Raw genomic sequence first — 11,724 nt, 5'->3', positions numbered from 1 at the left:
TGGAGCAGAGTCCTTGAAGCATTAGCTTTAGGTCTGTTTTCTTTTAAGGTTAGTAAGGTTTCAAGACACCGAGGACCTCGCGTGGGCACCCTATTCCCTGCAAGAACACTTAGTTCCGGCAGGCTCCACTAGGCTGCTAAGAAACATCCAGGCCCGGAAACCTTTCCCAGTCACTCTGTGTATGCTGAGTGTAGGGCAACACACTGCACTCTTCTTTGGGAGACCTAGGTTTCTTCAGCACTCCAACACCACCAGGAATTCTGTTCTCTCACGTCCAACATGTCATGCAAATATGCCTCTTAGCCCTAGGTTGAGCGGCACTGAGAAAGCAAAACTGCTTTGCATTCCTCGTACAGAGTCATAACTTAAGAACCCATACTTACAGGAGAAAGTCGGCTTGCGTTCCTGCTGTAACCAAAGCACAGTTTTTCCTCTTACACTGCAGGGTGTTAGAAGAAGCTAAGCTCCGATAGCGTACCTAGGGCGTTCCTTGGGAGAGGCAGTTGGCTACACGGAGAACTCCGTGCCAAGGTAACGTTATTCAGGGAAGGGACCAGTGTGTAGCTAGAGTGTATATTTACTTGGAGAAATCACAAGGAGGTAGGCTGCGTGTTCGCTGGAAACGGGGACCTGATGGCACAGTCCTTGCCTTCCCATTTTGAATGCTGAATTCATGCTGCCTTGAAACTACCTAAATAACAGTTTTAGAACGGGTCTCTAGTCAGTGTAGGCAGGGCTTTGGGAAGGGCACGAGTGTTCTCTCCATCAACAGGGTGCTTTCATAGCCTGGGAGGGAGCTCCTCCTGAGACGCTCTAGAGCTAAAAGGAAACTTGACGTGAGTCCTTTCCTCAAGGTAAAGCCTCCAATAGCCTGCCGAAGCGGAAGCTTGGAGCAGAGTCCTTGAAGCATTAGCTTTAGGTCTGTTTTCTTTTAAGGTTAGTAAGGTTTCAAGACACCTAGGCCCTCGCGAGGGCACCCTATTCCCTGCAAGAACACGTAGTACCAGCAGGCTCCACTAGGCTGATAAGAAACATCCAGGCCCGGAAACCTTTCCCAGTCACTCTGTGTATGCTGAGTGTAGGGCAACACACTGCACTCTTCTTTGGGAGACCTAGGTTTCTTCAGCACTCCAACACCACCAGGAATTCTGTTCTCTCACGTCCTACATGTCATGCAAATATGCCTCAGAGCCCTAGGCTGAGCGGCACTGAGAAACCAAAACAGCTTTGCATTCCTCGTACAGAGTCATACCTTAAGACCCCATACTTACAGGGTAAAGTCGGCTTGCGTTCCTGCCTTAACCACAGCACAGTTCTTCCTCTTACACTGCAGGGTTTTAGAAGAAGCTAAGCCCCGATAGCGTACCTAGAGCTTTCCTTGGAAGAGGCAGTAGGCTACACGGAGAACTCCGTGCCAAGAAAACGTTATTCAGGGAAGGGACCAGTGTGTAGCTAGAGTGTGTATTTACTTAGGAGAAATCACAAGGAGGTAGGCTGCGTGTTCGCTGGAAACGGGGACCTGATGGCACAGGCCTTGCCTTCCCATTTTGAATACTCCATTCATGCTGCCTTGAAACTACCTAAATAACAGTTTTAGGACTGGTCTCTTGTCACTGTAGGCAGGGCTTTGGGAAGGGCACGAGTGTTCTCTCCATCAACAGGGTGCTTTCATAGCCTGGGAGGGAGCTCCTCCTGAGACGCTCTAGAGCTAAAAGGAAACTTGACGTGAGTCCTTTCCTCAAGGTAAAGCCTCGAATAGCCTGCCGAAGCGGAAGCTTGGAGCAGAGTCCTTGAAGCATTAGCTTTAGGTCTGTTTTCTTTAAAGGTTAGTAAGGTTTCAAGACACCGAGGACCTCGCGTGGGCACCCTATTCCCTGCAAGAACACCTAGTTCCGGCAGGCTCCACTAGGCTGCTAAGAAACATCCAGGCCCGGAAACCTTTCCCAGTCACTCTGTGTATGCTGAGTGTAGGGCAACACACTGCACTCTTCTTTGGGAGACCTAGGTTTCTTCAGCACTCCAACACCTCCAGGAATTCTGTTCTCTCACGCCCTACATGTCATGCAAATCTGCCTCATAGCCCTAGGCTGAGCGGCACTGAGGAACCAAAACTGCTTTGCATTCCTCGTACAGAGTCATACCTTAAGACCCCATACTTACAGGAGAAAGTCGGCTTGCGTTCCTGCCTTAACCACAGCACAGATGTCCTCTTACACTGCAGGGTTTTAGAAAAAGCTAAGCCCCGATAGAGTACCTAGAGCGTTCCTTGTGAGAGGCAGTTGGCTACACGGAAAACTCCGTGCCAAGAAAACGTTATTCAGGGCAGGGACCAGTGTGTAGCTACAGTGTATATTTCCTTGGAGAAATCACAAGGAGGTAGGCTGCGTGTTCGCTGGAAACGGGGACCTGATGGCACAGGTCTTGCTTTCCCATTTTGAATGCTCCATTCATGCTGCCTTAAAACTACCTAAAAAACAGTTTTAGGACGTGTCTCTAGTCACTGTAGGCAGGGCTCTGGGAAGGGAACGAGTGTTCTCTACATCAACAGGGTGCTTTCATAGCCTGGGTTGGTGCTCCTCCTGAGACGCTCTAGAGCTAAAAGGAAACTTGACGTGAGTCCTTTCCTCAAGGTAAAGCCTCCAATAGCCTGCAGAAGCGGAAGCTTGGAGCAGAGTGCTTGAAGCATTAGCTTTAGGTCTGTTTTCTTTTAAGGTTAGTAAGGTTTCAAGACACCGAGGACCTCGCGTGGGCACCCTATTCCCTGCAAGAACACCGAGTTCCGGCAGGCTCCACTAGGCTGCTAAGAAACATCCAGGCCCGGAAACCTTTCCCAGTCACTCTGTGTATGCTGAGTGTAGGGCAACACACTGCACTCTTCTTTGGGAGACCTAGGTTTCTTCAGCACTCCAACACCACCAGGAATTCTGTTCTCTCACGTCCAACATGTCATGCAAATATGCCTCTTAGCCCTAGGTTGAGCGGCACTGAGAAACCAAAACTGCTTTGCATTCCTCGTACAGAGTCATAACTTAAGAACCCATACTTACAGGAGAAAGTCGGCTTGCGTTCCTGCTGTAACCAAAGCACAGTTTTTCCTCTTACACTGCAGGGTGTTAGAAGAAGCTAAGCTCCGATAGCGTACCTAGGGCGTTCCTTGGGAGAGGCAGTTGGCTACACGGAGAACTCCGTGCCAAGGTAACGTTATTCAGGGAAGGGACCAGTGTGTAGCTAGAGTGTATATTTACTTGGAGAAATCACAAGGAGGTAGGCTGCGTGTTCGCTGGAAACGGGGACCTGATGGCACAGGCCTTGCCTTCCCATTTTGAATGCTGAATTCATGCTGCCTTGAAACTACCTAAATAACAGTTTTAGAACGGGTCTCTAATCAGTGTAGGCAGGGCTTTGGGAAGGGCACGAGTGTTCTCTCCATCAACAGGGTGCTTTCATAGCCTGGCAGGGAGCTCCTCCTGAGACGCTCTAGAGCTAAAAGGAAACTTGACGTGAGTCCTTTCCTCAAGGTAAAGCCTCCAATAGCTAGCCGAAGCGGAAGCTTGGAGCAGAGTGCTTGAAACATTAGCTTTACGTCTGTTTTCTTTTAAGGTTAGTAAGGTTTCAAGACACCGAGGACCTCGCGTGGGGACCCTATTCCCTATAAAAACACCTAGTTCCGGCAGGCTCCACTAGGCTGCTAAGAAACGTCCAGGCCCGGAAACCTTTCCCAGTCACTCTGTGTATGCTGAGTGTAGGGCAACACACTGCACTCTTCTTTGGGAGACCTAGGTTTCTTCAGCACTCCAACACCTCCAGGAATTCTGTTCTCTCACGCCCTACATGTCATGCAAATCTGCCTCATAACCCTAGGCTGAGCGGCACTGAGGAACCAAAACTGCTTTGCATTCCTCGTACAGAGTCATACCTTAAGACCCCATACTTACAGGAGAAAGTCGGCTTGCGTTCCTGCCTTAACCACAGCACAGATGTTCCTCTTACACTGCAGGGTGTTAGAAGAAGCTAAGCCCCGATAGCGTACCTAGAGCGTTCCTTGGGAGAGGCAGTTGGCTACACGGAAAACTCCGTGCCAAGAAAACGTTATTCAGGGCAGGGACCAGTGTGTAGTTACAGTGTATATTTCCTTGGAGAAATCACAAGGAGGTAGGCTGCATGTTCGCTGGAAACGGGGACCTGATGGCACAGGTCTTGCTTTCCCATTTTGAATGCTCCATTCATGCTGCCTTAAAACTACCTAAAAAACAGTTTTAGGACGTGTCTCTAGTCACTGTAGGCAGGGCTCTGGGAAGGGAACGAGTGTTCTCTACATCAACAGGGTGCTTTCATAGCCTGGGTTGGTGCTCCTCCTGAGACGCTCTAGAGCTAAAAGGAAACTTGACGTGAGTCCTTTCCTCAAGGTAAAGCCTCCAATAGCCTGCCGAAGCGGAAGCTTGGAGCAGAGTGCTTGAAGCATTAGCTTTAGGTCTGTTTTCTTTTAAGGTTAGTAAGGTTTCAAGACACCGAGGACCTCGCGTGGGCACCCTATTCCCTGCAAGAACACCGAGTTCCGGCAGGCTCCACTAGGCTGCTAAGAAACATCCAGGCCCGGAAACCTTTCCCAGTCACTCTGTGTATGCTGAGTGTAGGGCAACACACTGCACTCTTCCTTGGGAGACCTAGGTTTCCTAAGCACTCCAACACCTCCAGGAATTCTGTTCTCTAACGCCCTACATGCCATGCAAATCTGCCTCAGAGCCCTAGGCTGAGCGGCACAGAGGAACCAAAACTGCTTTGCATTCCTCGTACAGAGTCATACCTTAAGACCCCATACTTACAGGAGAAAGGCGGCTTGCGTTTCTGCCTTAACCACAGCACAGATGTTCCTCTTACACTGCAGGGTGTTAGAAGAAGCTAAGCCCCGATAGCGTACCTAGAGCTTTCCTTGGGAAAGGAAGTAGGCTACACGGAGAACTCTGTGCCAAGAAAACGTTATTCAGGGAAGGGACCAGTGTGTAGCTAGAGTGTGTATTTACTTAGGAGAAATCACAAGGAGGAAGGCTGCGTGTTCGCTGGAAACGGGGACGTGATGGCACAGGTCTTGCTTTCCCATTTTGAATGCTCCATTCATGCTGCCTTGAAACTACCTAAATAACAGTTTTAGGACGGGTCTCTAGTCACTGTAGGCAGGGCTCTGGGAAGGGAACGAGTGTTCTCTACATCAACAGGGTGCTTTCATAGCCTGGGTTGGTGCTCCTCCTGAGACGCTCTAGAGCTAAAAGGAAACTTGACGTGAGTCCTTTCCTCAAGGTAAAGCCTCCAATAGCCTGCCGTATCGGAAGCTAGGAGCAGAGTGCTTGAAACATTAGCTTTACGTCTGTTTTCTTTTAAGGTTAGTAAGGTTTCAAGACACCGAGGACCTCGCGTGGGCACCCTATTCCCTGTAAAAACACCTAGTTCCGGCAGGCTCCACTAGGCTGCTAAGAAACATCCAGGCCCGGAAACCTTTCCCAGTCACTCTGTGTATGCTGAGTGTAGGGCAACACACTACACTCTTCTTTGGGAGACCTAGGTTTCTCCAGCACTCCAACACCTCCAGGAATTCTGTTCTCTCACGCCCTACATGTCATTCAAATCTGCCTCATAGCCCTAGGCTGAGCGGCACTGAGGAACCAAAACTGCTTTGCATTCCTCGTACAGAGTCATACCTTAAGACCCCATACTTACAGGAGAAAGTCGGCTTGCGTTCCTGCCTTAACCACAGCACAGTTCTTCCTCTTACACTGCAGGGTTTTAGAAGAAGCTAAGCCCCGATAGCGTACCTAGAGCGTTCCTTGGGAGAGGCAGTTGGCTACACGGTAAACTCCGTGCCAGAAAACGTTATTCAGGGCAGGGAGCAGTGTGTAATTACAGTGTATATTTCCTTGGAGAAATCACAAGGAGGTAGGCTGCATGTTCGCTGGAAACGGGGACCTGATGGCACAGGTCTTGCTTTCCCATTTTGAATGCTCCATTCATGCTGCCTTAAAACTACCTAAAAAACAGTTTTAGGACGTGTCTCTAGTCACTGTAGGCAGGGCTCTGGGAAGGGAACGAGTGTTCTCTCCATCAACAGGGTGTTTTCCTAGACTGCGAGGGAGCTCCTCCTGAGACGCTCTAGAGCTAAAAGGAAACTTGACGTGAGTCCTTTCCTCAAGGTAAAGCCTCGAATAGCCTGCCGAAGCGGAAGCTTGGAGCAGAGTCCTTGAAGCATTAGCTTTAGGTCTGTTTTCTTTTAAGGTTAGTAAGGTTTCAAGACACCGAGGACCTCGCGTGGGCACCCTATTCCCTGCAAGAACACTTAGTTCCGGCAGGCTCCACTAGGCTGCTAAGAAACATCCAGGCCCGGAAACCTTTCCCAGTCACTCTGTGTATGCTGAGTGTAGGGCAACACACTGCACTCTTCTTTGGGAGACCTAGGTTTCTTCAGCACTCCAACACCACCAGGAATTCTGTTCTCTCACGTCCAACATGTCATGCAAATATGCCTCTTAGCCCTAGGTTGAGCGGCACTGAGAAACCAAAACTGCTTTGCATTCCTCGTACAGAGTCATAACTTAAGAACCCATACTTACAGGAGAAAGTCGGCTTGCGTTCCTGCTGTAACCAAAGCACAGTTTTTCCTCTTACACTGCAGGGTGTTAGAAGAAGCTAAGCTCCGATAGCGTACCTAGGGCGTTCCTTGGGAGAGGCAGTTGGCTACACGGAGAACTCCGTGCCAAGGTAACGTTATTCAGGGAAGGGACCAGTGTGTAGCTAGAGTGTATATTTACTTGGAGAAATCACAAGGAGGTAGGCTGCGTGTTCGCTGGAAACGGGGACCTGATGGCACAGTCCTTGCCTTCCCATTTTGAATGCTGAATTCATGCTGCCTTGAAACTACCTAAATAACAGTTTTAGAACGGGTCCTAGTCAGTGTAGGCAGGGATTTGGGAAGGGCACGAGTGTTCTCTCCATCAACAGGGTGCTTTCATAGCCTGGGAGGGAGCTCCTCCTGAGACGCTCTAGAGCTAAAAGGAAACTTGACGTGAGTCCTTTCCTCAAGGTAAAGCCTCCAATAGCCTGCCGAAGCGGAAGCTTGGAGCAGAGTCCTTGAAGCATTAGCTTTAGGTCTGTTTTCTTTTAAGGTTAGTAAGGTTTCAAGACACCTAGGCCCTCGCGAGGGCACCCTATTCCCTGCAAGAACACGTAGTACCAGCAGGCTCCACTAGGCTGATAAGAAACATCCAGGCCCGGAAACCTTTCCCAGTCACTCTGTGTATGCTGAGTGTAGGGCAACACACTGCACTCTTCTTTGGGAGACCTAGGTTTCCTCAGCACTCCAAAAGCTCCAGGAAATCTGTTCTCTAACGCCCTACATGCCATGCAAATCTGCCTCATAGCCCTAGGCTGAGCGGCACTGAGGATCCAAAACTGCTTTGCATTCCTCGTACAGAGTCATACCTTAAGACCCCATACTTACAGGAGAAAGGCGGCTTGCGTTTCTGCCTTAACCACAGCACAGATGTTCCTCTTACACTGCAGGGTGTTAGAAGAAGCTAAGCCCCGATAGCGTACCTAGAGCGTTCCTTGTGAGAGGCAGTTGGCTACACGGAAAACTCCGTGCCAAGAAAACGTTATTCAGGGCAGGGACCAGTGTGTAGCTACAGTGTATATTTCCTTGGAGAAATCACAAGGAGGTAGGCTGCGTGTTCGCTGGAAACGGGGACCTGATGGCACAGGTCTTGCTTTCCCATTTTGAATGCTCCATTCATGCTGCCTTAAAACTACCTAAAAAACAGTTTTAGGACGTGTCTCTAGTCACTGTAGGCAGGGCTCTGGGAAGGGAACGAGTGTTCTCTACATCAACAGGGTGCTTTCATAGCCTGGGTTGGTGCTCCTCCTGAGACGCTCTAGAGCTAAAAGGAAACTTGACGTGAGTCCTTTCCTCAAGGTAAAGCCTCCAATAGCCTGCCGAAGCGGAAGCTTGGAGCAGAGTCCTTGAAGCATTAGCTTTAGGTCTGTTTTCTTTTAAGGTTAGTAAGGTTTCAAGACACCGAGGACCTCGCGTGGGCACCCTATTCCCTTTAAGAACACCTAGTTCCGGCAGGCTCCACTAGGCTGCTAAGAAACATCCAGGCCCGGAAACCTTTCCCAGTCACTCTGTGTATGCTGAGTGTAGGGCAACACACTGCTCTCTTCTTTGGGAGACCTAGGTTTCTTCAAAACTCCAACACCACCAGGAATTCTGTTCTCTCACGTTCAACATGTCATGCAAATATGCCTCTCAGCCCTAGGTTGAGCGGCACTGAGAAACCAAAACTGCTTTGCATTCCTCGTACAGAGTCATAACTTAAGAACCCATACTTACAGGAGAAAGTCGGCTTGCGTTCCTGCTGTAACCAAAGCACGGTTTTTCCTCTTACACTGCAGGGTGTTAGAAGAAGCTAAGCTCCGATAGCGTACCTAGGGCGTTCCTTGGGAGAGGCAGTTGGCTACACGGAGAACTCCGTGCCAAGGTAACGTTATTCAGGGAAGGGACCAGTGTGTAGCTAGAGTGTATATTTACTTGGAGAAATCACAAGGAGGTAGGCTGCGTGTTCGCTGGAAACGGGGACCTGATGGCACAGTCCTTGCCTTCCCATTTTGAATGCTGAATTCATGCTGCCTTGAAACTACCTAAATAACAGTTTTAGAACGGGTCTCTAGTCACTGTAGGCAGGGCTTTGGGAAGGGCACGAGTGTTCTCTCCATCAACAGGGTGCTTTCATAGCCTGGGAGGGAGCTCCTCCTGAGACGCTCTAGAGCTAAAAGGAAACTTGACGTGAGTCCTTTCCTCAAGGTAAAGCCTCGAATAGCCTGCCGAAGCGGAAGCTTGGAGCAGAGTCCTTGAAGCATTAGCTTTACGTCTGTTTTCTTTTAAGGTTAGTAAGGTTTCAAGACACCGAGGACCTCGCGTGGGCACCCTATTCCCTCTAAGAACACCTAGTTCCGGCAGGCTCCACTAGGCTGCTAAGAAACATCCAGGCCCGGAAATCTTTCCCAGTCACTCTGTGTATGCTGAGTGTAGGGCAACACACTGCACTCTTCCTTGGGAGACCTAGGTTTCCTCAGCACTCCAACACCTCCAGGAATTCTGTTCTCTAACGCCCTACATGCCATGCAAATCTGCCTCAGAGCCCTAGGCTGAGCGGCACTGAGGAACCAAAACTGCTTTGCATTCCTCGTACAGAGTCATACCTTAAGACCCCATACTTACAGGAGAAAGTCGGCTTGCGTTTCTGCCTTAACCACAGCACAGATGTTCCTCTTACACTGCAGGGTGTTAGAAGAAGCTAAGCCCCGATAGCGTACCTAGAGCGTTCCTTGGGAGAGGCAGTTGGCTACACGGAAAACTCCGTGCCAAGAAAACGTTATTCAGGGCAGGGACCAGTGTGTAGCTAGAGTGTATATTTACTTGGAGAAATCACAAGGAGGTAGGCTGCGTGTTCGCTGGAAACGGGGACCTGATGGCACAGGTCTTGCTCCCCCATTTTGAATGCTGAATTCATGCTGCCTTGAAACTACCTAAATAACAGTTTTAGAACGGGTCTCTAGTCACTGTAGGCAGGGCTTTGGGAAGGGCACGAGTGTTCTCTCCATCAACAGGGTGCTTTCATAGCCTGGGAGGGAGCTCCTCCTGAGACGCTCTAGAGCTAAAAGGAAACGTGACGTGAGTCCTTTCCTCAAGGTAAAGCCTCGAATAGCCTGCCGAAGCGGAAGCTTGGAGCAGAGTCCTTGAAGCATTAGCTTTAGGTCTGTTTTCTTTTAAGGTTAGTAAGGTTTCAAGACACCGAGGACCTCGCGTGGGAACCCTATTCCCTCTAAGAACACCTAGTTCCGGCAGGCTCCACTAGGCTGCTAAGAAACATCCAGGCCCGGAAACCTTTCCCAGTCACTCTGTGTATGCTGAGTGTAGGGCAACACACTGCACTCTTCTTTGGGAGACCTAGGTTTCTTCAGCACTCCAACACCACCAGGAATTCTGTTCTCTCACGTCCAACATGTCATGCAAATATGCCTCTTAGCCCTAGGTTGAGCGGCACTGAGAAACCAAAACTGCTTTGCATTCCTCGTACAGAGTCATAACTTAAGAACCCATACTTACAGGAGAAAGTCGGCTTGCGTTCCTGCTGTAACCAAAGCACAGTTTTTCCTCTTACACTGCAGGGTGTTAGAAGAAGCTAAGCTCCGATAGCGTACCTAGGGCGTTCCTTGGGAGAGGCAGTTGGCTACACGGAGAACTCCGTGCCAAGGTAACGTTATTCAGGGAAGGGACCAGTGTGTAGCTAGAGTGTATATTTACTTGGAGAAATCACAAGGAGGTAGGCTGCGTGTTCGCTGGAAACGGGGACCTGATGGCACAGTCCTTGCCTTCCCATTTTGAATGCTGAATTCATGCTGCCTTGAAACTACCTAAAAAACCGTTTTAGGACGTGTCTCTAGTCACTGTAGGCAGGGCTCTGGGAAGGGAACGAGTGTTCTCTACATCAACAGGGTGCTTTCATAGCCTGGGTTGGTGCTCCTCCTGAGACGCTCTAGGGCTAAAAGGAAACTTGACGTGAGTCCTTTCCTCAAGGTAAAGCCTCGAATAGCCTGCCGAAGTGGAAGCTTGGAGCAGAGTCCTTGAAGCATTAGCTTTAGGTATGTTTTCAGGTTGGTAAGCTTTCAGGACACCGAGGACCTCGCGTGGGCACCCTATTCCCTGCAAGAACACCAAGAATCGGCAGGCTCCAAGAGGCTGCTAAGAAACATCCAGGCCCGGAAACCTTTCCCAGTCACTCTGTGTATGCTGAGTGTAGGGCAACACACTGCACTCTTCCTTGGGATACCTAGGTTTCCTCAGCACTCCAACGGCTCCAGGAAATCTCTTCTCTCACGTCCTACATGTCATGCAAATATGCCTCATTGCCCTAGGCTGAGCGGCACTGAGAAACCAAAACAGCTTTGCTTTCCTCGTACAGAGTCATACCTTAAGACCCCATACTTACAGGGTAAAGTCGGCTTGCATTCCTGCCTTAACCACAGCACAGTTCTTCCTCTTACAAGGCAGGGTTTTAGAAGAAGCTAAGACCCGATATCGTTCCTAGAGCTTTCCTTGGGAAAGGCAGTAGGATACACGGAGAACTCTGTGCCAAGAAAACGTTATTCAGGGAAGGGACCAGTGTGTAGCTAGAGTGTGTATTTACTTAGGAGAAATCACAAGGAGGAAGGCTGCGTGTTCGCTGGAAACGGGGACGTGATGGCACAGGTCTTGCTTTCCCATTTTGAATGCTCCATTCATGCTGCCTTGAAACTACCTAAAAAGCAGTTTTAGACGTGTCTCTAGCCACTGTAGGCAGGGCTCTGGGAAGGGAACGAGTGTTCTCTACATCAACAGGGTGCTTTCATAGCCTGGGTTGGTGCTCCTCCTGAGACGCTCTAGAGCTAAAAGGAAACTTGACGTGAGTCCTTTCCTCAAGGTAAAGCCTCGAATAGCCTGCCGAAGCGGAAGCTAGGAGCAGAGTGCTTGAAACATTAGCTTTACGTCTGTTTTCTTTTAAGGTTAGTAAGGTTTCAAGACACCGAGGACCTCGCGTGGGCACCCTATTCCCTGTAAAAACACCTAGTTCCGGCAGGCTCCACTAGGCTGCTAAGAAACATCCAGGCCCGGAAACCTTTCCCAGTCACTCTGTGTATGCT

This window comes from Balaenoptera borealis (assembly GCF_965194805.1).
Source record: "Balaenoptera borealis genome assembly, contig: HAP1_SCAFFOLD_1125, whole genome shotgun sequence".
Classification (NCBI taxonomy): domain Eukaryota; kingdom Metazoa; phylum Chordata; class Mammalia; order Artiodactyla; family Balaenopteridae; genus Balaenoptera; species Balaenoptera borealis.
The sequence above is the reverse complement of the archived record's forward strand: the minus strand, read 5'-3'. Positions refer to the sequence as shown.